This window comes from Dermacentor albipictus, unplaced genomic scaffold, assembly GCF_038994185.2.
Source record: "Dermacentor albipictus isolate Rhodes 1998 colony unplaced genomic scaffold, USDA_Dalb.pri_finalv2 scaffold_159, whole genome shotgun sequence".
NCBI classification, from domain to species: domain Eukaryota; kingdom Metazoa; phylum Arthropoda; class Arachnida; order Ixodida; family Ixodidae; genus Dermacentor; species Dermacentor albipictus.
The window spans coordinates 39,290-47,764 of NW_027225713.1; positions in this window are offsets into that span (position 1 = coordinate 39,290).

The window sequence follows — 8,475 nt, forward strand, 5'->3', positions numbered from 1 at the left end:
CATTCATTGCATCAATATGTATTGTTCAACAGCACTGCACAAATAACCATGATCAGGTATAGCGAGTACTCTGTCAGGAAGCTGGTTCTACAGATGTATAAATGTCAAGGCATGAATGCTCATACTATGTCGCACATAGCACAAACAAAACCTTTTTCAAGAGTTGTCCCTTCTGGCAGATATGAGTGGGCCATAAGCAGCAGAAACTTTATTGCAGGACATTATGTAATACTGCTTATGAAAGAACGAAGAGAGTGAAGAGGCTTTTAACAGCAGTACTGCCTCATGCTGCGCTAATAGGAGGAATGATGAGCAAAAACATTTCTGGTAGAGCACTTAAACAGTAACTTTCTGACAGACTGAAAATTCCAGGTGAGAGTTGGAGGTACATTTGGCCCACACAAACCAACAACACGAGCATACTACATGAAACACTACAGCCTATGGTGTATTACAGTCTATGGAAAAGCTATCTTATACAGAAATCAAGAATGATGCAACAAGCCCTCGACAACACTGCAGACTTTCTTGGCCAGTCTGGCCTCTCGCTTTCTCATAAGTCAGCTGATATCAACGTCGGAAAAAAAAGAAAGACTAGAATCAAGAAATACCCCAGATTGCACATTGTAATCCACATAGCTGAACAAATATGCCCGCAAGTCAACATCCACAAATCCTCAGCTAGTGTAAGCCCATGACGGCAGAGCCAGCATGTGGGTGAAAGAATTATGCAGTGCCTGGACGCAACTTCCACATCTGGTGAAAAGAATAATATCGAAATAATGGGGGTAGATGAGTGGATACTATAGAAAATCGCAGATGCTGTGCTTGTGTCCAAGGCATCGTACGGTATGAATTACCAGGAGCACACAAAAAGACAACTCATCGAATACAGGCATCGGGTAGTAATAACAGGTCTTTCCAGCTGTACCATGCTTGAAGACCTCTATGAGAAAGTAACGAACAAGCATTTAGACGGAGTAGAGTTGCAGCCTGCTGCAGAAATACTTTATCTCAAGAGCTCAGAACCTCGTCCCGAGATACTATCATCATCATCATCATCAGCCTGGTTACGCCCACTGCAGGGCAAAGGCCTCTCCCATACTTCTCCAACAACCCCGGTCATGTACTAATTGTGGCCATGCCGTCCCTGCAAACTTCTTAATCTCATCCGCCCACCTAACTTTCTGCCGCCCCCTGCTACGCTTCCCTTCCCTTGGGATCTAGTCCGTAACCCTTAATGACCATCGGTTATCCTCCCTCCTCATTACATGTCCTGCCCGTGTCCATTTCTTTTTCTTGATTTCAACTAAGATGTCATTAACTCGCGTTTGTTCCCTCACCCAATCTACTCTTTTCTTATCCCTTAACGTTACACCTATCATTCTTCTTTCCATAGCTCGTTGCGTCGTCCTCAATTTGAGTAGAACCCTTTTCGTAAGCCGCCAGGTTTCTGCCCCGTAGGTGAGTACTGGTAAGACGCAGCTATTAAACACTTTCCTCTTGAGGGATAATGGCAACCTGCTGTTCATGATCTGAGAATGCCTGCCAAACGCACCCCAGCCCATTCTTATTCTTCTGATTATTTCTCTCTCATGATCCGGATCTGCCGTCACTACCTGCCCTAAGTAGATGTATTCCCTTACTACTTCCAGTGCCTCGCTGCCTATTGTAAATTGCTGTTCTCTTCCGAGACTGTTAAACATTACTTTAGTTTTCTGCAGATTAATTTTTAAACCCACTCTTCTGCTTTGCCTCTCCAGGTCAGTGAGCATGCATTGCAATTGGTCCCCGGAGTTACTAAGCAAGGCAATATCATCAGCGAATCGCAAGTTACTAAGGTATTCTCCATCAACTTTTATCCCCAATTCTTCCCAATCCAGGTCTCTGAATACCTCCTGTAAACACGCTGTGAATAGCATTGGAGAGATCGTATCTCCCTGTCTGACGCCTTTCTTTATTGGGATTTTGTTGCTTTCTTTATGGAGGACTACGGTGGCTGTGGAGCCGCTATAGATATCTTTCAGTATTTTTACATACGGCTCGTCTACACCCTGATTCCGTAATGCCTCCATGACTGCTGAGGTTTCGACAGAATCAAACGCTTTCTCGTAGTCAATGAAAGCTATATATAAGGGTTGGTTATATTCCGCACATTTCTCTATCACCTGATTGATAGTGTGAATGTGATCTATTGTTGAGTAGCCTTTACGGAATCCTGCGTGGTCCTTTGCCTGACAGAAGTCTAAGGTGTTCCTGATTCTATTTGCGATTACCTTAGTGAATAGTTTGTAGGCAACGGACAGTAAGCTGATCGGTCTATAATTTTTCAAGTCTTTGGCGTCCCCTTTCTTATGGATTAGGATTATGTTAGCGTTCTTCCAAGATTCCGGTACACTCGAGGTCATGAGGCATTGCGTATACAGGGTGGCCAGTTTCTCTAGAACAATCTGCCCACCATCCTTCAACAAATCTGCTGTTACCTGATCCTCCCCAGCTGCCTTCCCTCTTTGCATATCTCCTAAGGCTTTCTTTACTTCTTCCGGCGTTACCTTTGGGATTTCGAATTCCTCTAGACTACTTTCTCTTCCATTATCGTCGTGGGTGCCACTGGTACTGTGTAAATTTCTATAGAACTCCTCAGTCACTTGAACTATCTCATCCATATTAGTTATGATATTGCCGGCTTTGTCTCTTAACGCATACATCTGATTCTTGCCAATTCCTAGTTTCTTCTTCACTGTTTTTAGGCTTCCTCCGTTCCTGAGAGCATGTTCAATTCTATCCATATTATACTTCCTGATGTCAGCCGTCTTACGCTTGTTGATTAACTTCGAAAGTTGTGCCAGTTCTATTCTAGCTGTAGGGTTCGAGGCTTTCATACATTGACGTTTCTTGATCAGATCTTTCGTCTCCTGTGATAGTTTACTGCTATCCTGCCTAACGGAGTTGCCACCGACTTCCATTGCACACTCCTTAATGATGCCCACAAGATTGTCGTTCATTGCTTCAACACTAAGGTCCTCTTCATGAGTTAAAGCCGAGTACCTGTCCTGTAGCTTGATCTGGAATTCCTCTATTTTTCCTCTTACCGCTAACTCATTGATCGGCTTCTTATGTACCAGTTTCTTCCGTTCCCTTCTCAGGTCTAGGCTCATTCGAGTTCTTACCATCCTGTGGTCACTGCAGCGCACCTTGCCGAGCACATGCACATCTTGTATGATGCCAGGGTTAGCGGAAAATATGAGGTCTATTTCATTTCTAGGCTCGCCGTTCGGGCTCCTCCACGTCCACTTCCGGCTATCCCGCTTGCGGAAGAAGGTATTCATTATCCTCATATTATTCTGTTCCGGAAACTCTACTAATAACTCTCCCCTGCTATTCCTAGTGCCTATGCCATATTCCCCCACTGCTTTGTCTCCAGCCTGCTTCTTGCCTACCTTGGCATTAAAGTCGCCCATTAGTATAGTGTATTTGGTTTTCACTCTACCCATCGCCGATTCCACGTCTTCATAGAAGCTTTCGACTTCCTGGTCATCATGACTGGATGTAGGGGCGTAGACCTGTACAATCTTCATTTTGTACCTCTTATTAAGTTTCACAACAAGACCTGCCACCCCCTCGTTAATGCTATAGAATTCCTGTATGTTACCAGCTATATTATTATTAATCAGGAATCCGACTCCTAGTTCTCTTCTCTCCGCTAAGCCCCGGTAGCACAGGACGTGCCCACTGTTTAGCACTGTATATGCTTCTTTTGGCCTCCTAACTTCACTGAGCCCTATTATATCCCATTTACTGCCCTCTAATTCCTCCAATAGCACTGCAAGACTCTCTTCACTAGACAACGTTCTAGCATTAAACGTTGCCAGGTTCTTATTCCAATGGCGGCCTGTCCGGAGCCAGTGATTCTTAGCACCCTCTGCTGCGTCGCTGCAGAGGGTGCTATATATATAACCTCCTATATGAACACAACAATCAAACCCCGGCCCTCAGTCCCCAGCAGCTGCACAGCAACTGACCACGGCGGCGGTCAGACCAAGATACTATGCCAGCTAGCATATGAGATGCAAAAACGACTACCTCTCCCTTCAGAAACACAACGTCGGGAGTACCTGAACTTGAAACACGACAGGCCCATACCGTGGAATATGGGGGCAAACAATTAGGCCAGAAGACTATATGCAACTGCAAAACACAGAGGAGGTTGCTAATCATGAAGATGCAAGCAAACATAAGGCACATATAGTACACTGATCTGGCAATAGCAGTCTAACAGTAGTACGACACTATATAAACTAAACCCCATATAAGTGAGTACCATTCCAGGTCATCCTATACCTAGAAAAGCTGAACTGAAAGCAATCAAAGCAGCACTTGTAGTGCAGATTACACCCTGCACAACACCCTGCATGGATTCACCAGAAACTGTCTGTGCCTGCACATCACACAAGATTGTCAGGAAAATCAGGTGATTGACACGCGACTTGCAAGCACATGGCCAGAAATAAATTACAGGATACGTAGCCATGCAGATATTCCAGGACACAAGCAGGCTTATAAGCCCGACATAATAACTGAAAACTAGATGAGTTTGTGTGTATTCATTATCAACTAAAGTGCAACAGATAGACAACAGACAAGAACGAAGCGCTCTGTGTGTTCATTTCGTTCCTGTCCATCACATTTCTGTTGCAATATAGTTAATGAATTCACGAGGCTAGTCTTTATCAGGTTTTATTGCTGTACTACATCGTGGTAACCTTTATAGATCACTGCATTTTCACAATAAACCTTTTAATTAGAAGTTAGCATACCCTGTTCTTACTGCTTCACACTGTACATTCTTGCTACATTGGCCAAATAAAAAATTTCGTAAGGTATCATGAGGGCCAATAAAGTGACTTGTTGCAGTCTAAAAAAACGAATAGCCTGGCTGCAAATGGCACCAGAGAACACATAGGACAAACAAGAAAACCGATATGATTTAACAACCAAAAGTTTAATGTACACACCGAGTAAATGCTCGCTGACAAGCAATAGACTGAACATACACAAAAAGGAGAAGCAAAAATTCATGTGCGTTTCCTGACAGGAAATGCATCAATTTCTAACGGAGGCTGTGCTGACAAGATTAACCCAGCATTTTTAGATCTACAGCTTCCGTAACTTCTCTAGGCAGCCGATCTGCACAGAATGCTAGCTTCTTCCTCTACAATGCACCCTCAGATGTGGAGAGTGCATTGTAGAGGAAGAAGCTAGCATTCTGTGGAGATCGGCTGCCTAGAGAAATTATGGATGCTGTAGATGCAAATACACTGGAAGAATCTTGTCTCAGCATGGCCGCTGTTACACTTTCAGAGATGGATGCGTTTCCTGTTGGGATCTGTATTGACACACACCAGATCTTGCTTCTGCTTTTTGTGTAAATTCGATTTATTGCTTGTCAAACAGCATTTACTCGGCATGTAAATAAACTTTAATTTGTTAATACACCTCATGATTGTCTCTGTCTCTAGCAGAAAGGTGTTCATTCTTTTTACAGTGAAGCTGTATATGCCTATGTGAAGCACTCATGGTCCGATCCCAAAAACCCTAGTGTAGGGGTATGAGCCATTGTATAAGGGGGTGTGAGCCATTGCATTCGTCTTGCATGATGGCCGGAGACATTTCTTGTTGGGTAGACATAGAAATGCTTATGCATTTCAAACATACATTTATCTGCGTATTGCAGGGAAGGGACACAGAGGGTGATGGGGTTAAGACAAGATCATGATGTCGTTATTATCTCACAGCAAAGGTGTGGTGGGCCATTGGCTAGACCGATAGTGACGTCGTTTCTCTCTAGCAGCAGAGCACGCGTGCAGCAGTCTCTCTCAAACTTCCCAATAGGTTCGAAAATGTGTCCGTGTATTTAATTAAATGAAATGTGCAGCCCCGGTGTGTCACTTCGTAACTACAGTGCATAACTAAGTCATAAACATTATGATTAACGCCTTACAATACACAAGTGCATAACAGCATTCAGAAAGACTTTGATGGACCAGCTGGATTAACAAAATGAACCACTCATTGCACTTTCCATGATGGTGATCTTGCAAAGTGCAATGTGTGGCATTCCAAATAAACAATGTGATAAACGCAAGCCAAACATGTGCATAACCTCATTAAGAAACACAGACATAACCAATAATATAGAAAGACTTGAATAAACCATTGGAATTAACCCAGTGATAAACACTGGGGCTGCACATTTCAGCTTCGCTGGTTTACCGTCTGTACCACCAAGGGCAGTAACTTTTCTGTTATTGTTTGTTAAGTATTGTATAATGTTGCGCCAGTAAAATATGTTGGGCTAGTTGGTGTAATGTAATGGTACTGCTTTTTTTGCTGGTTTTTTCTTAACGTTGTGCCCTTCTTCCTTATGTAACAACTTTTTTATTCCCCCTTGCATAATACTCCAACCTTGCAGCCTGCAAGGTATATAAATAAGTACATAAGCACGTCATTCATTCCTCTGCATACACCTCGCACCATTCCTTGCTCAACAAACGTCACTGCATTGATGTCTCGTAGCGTGCATCTACATTAACTGCCATTTGCGTTTCGCTATGGTTTGTGAACAGTGTAATGCATAAAGATTACATGACATTAAGGTTGTGACCTATGCGGTGCCTAAGCAAACCTTGCAAAAGATGACATGTTGGATTGTTGAAAATAAGACAAATTGTATATATCGCAGTTACTTTAACAGCATTTAATAGACCACTTGACAGAAACTTCACTTCGCATAGATTCCAACACGTACACTGAATCTGCACTTTTCTTTTTTGCTTATTAATGCAGTCGTTACTGCATGGCCACATGGTAGATTTGAAAACAAAGTGAAATAACTTAGTTTGTTGCAATATAACAATATGTGTAGATCACTGCGATTGTAACACGAGAACAATACAAACATGCACACTATAGGATGCAGACAAATGCTCAGGACAATCTCCAGAAAGTTTGCATCCTGATACTTATGAAAGTGAACGGTTTCATTCCATGGCTGTCAATGAGAGGGAGAGAGACCACTTTATTGTGTTCGTGGAACAAAAACGCATTGATAAGCTTAGACATATAGTCATTGCTTAACACTTTCGAAATGAACAATTATAGCTTGCTATCGACATTGGATCAGCCTTTCGACAGCAAGAAAAGGAATCAGTTTTTCCAGCTCTGAACATTGAATTGCAGGAAATGCAAGCAGGCATAAAATTCTGCAATATAATCTGTTTAGGAATACGAAATTGGAATAAATATTGAAGCTTGCATTTGTACTTTCTCTGGCTGAGCAATCTAGTTTGAAATGACTCCCATAAGCATGTCATAACAATGTTGACCTAATACAGGTTAAATGCATGACTATAGCTTAAGAAATCTGGATGACTGCTATATATTACAGTGAAGAAACTATAATATCTAATAACATCAATAATATAATAATAATATTTATTTGCACAAAAGAGGCTAACCGTGAGAGGCATGCGAGGCTGAGCAGAAAGCTGAAAAATTCTACGGCAAGTGCGCCTGCCGTGGGCCTACGATCCTGCATTATGAATAGCGCGTATTGATATGGTCATCTTGTTAGAAGTTCCGAGTATACTACCAGCGCGAGACACGGGATAACAAAGTGGGCGAGAAGCGTGTCTTTTAGAATGCTATATTACAACGTACAGGTTTCTACAAAAGCGACAGCAACTGCTCGAAACATTTGATGCGTCGGCTTTGGAGCCTTTAGAAATATTTAGAGGGCTCCCATATATATATTCGCAGCGCAAGCACGGCGATGGACGAACCAGGCTAGCGCTAAGGTTGAATTTCACAACACAGTTTTCATTCCACGTCGTAATCACACTGATCGTTTGAGGCTTCGTTCAGGGGCACACGCGGGCGTTCGGGTTGGTGCTTCTTGTTGCGTTTGGCGTAAGAATATGGCTAGGAGCAGGCACCACATATGCGCAATGACGGGCAATATACACGCATCGTTTCTCCAGAAGCTGACGCCGAGCACGGGTAGCGCGAGGATCTTGCTGGGCTGACACAACTTCGTGGCAGCCGAATTCCGAATACTGCATATACGGTGAGGGTAGCTATATGAACTTGTCGATAGGTCATCTTGTAGATTGTTGTAGCGCAGGCAGAACGAAACGGTCATAGAATGTAGATAAGACAACACACAACGCTGAACCATAGAATAAAGAATCGCTGGCTGAACCACCTGCGAACAGCTGTTTACGTGCACGGTGTCGCATTGAACTAACAAAACCGCCGTCGCGCACCCCAAGACAAATCTTAACTAACGTTCTTAACTTAGTAAACGTACATATTATTTGCTTCTAATCAAGAGAAGTCAATAATATTATAGTGTAAACGTTTTATTCACTAAAATAAAATAATTATGCACCGTGTGTAACGAAACCTGGCAGTAAG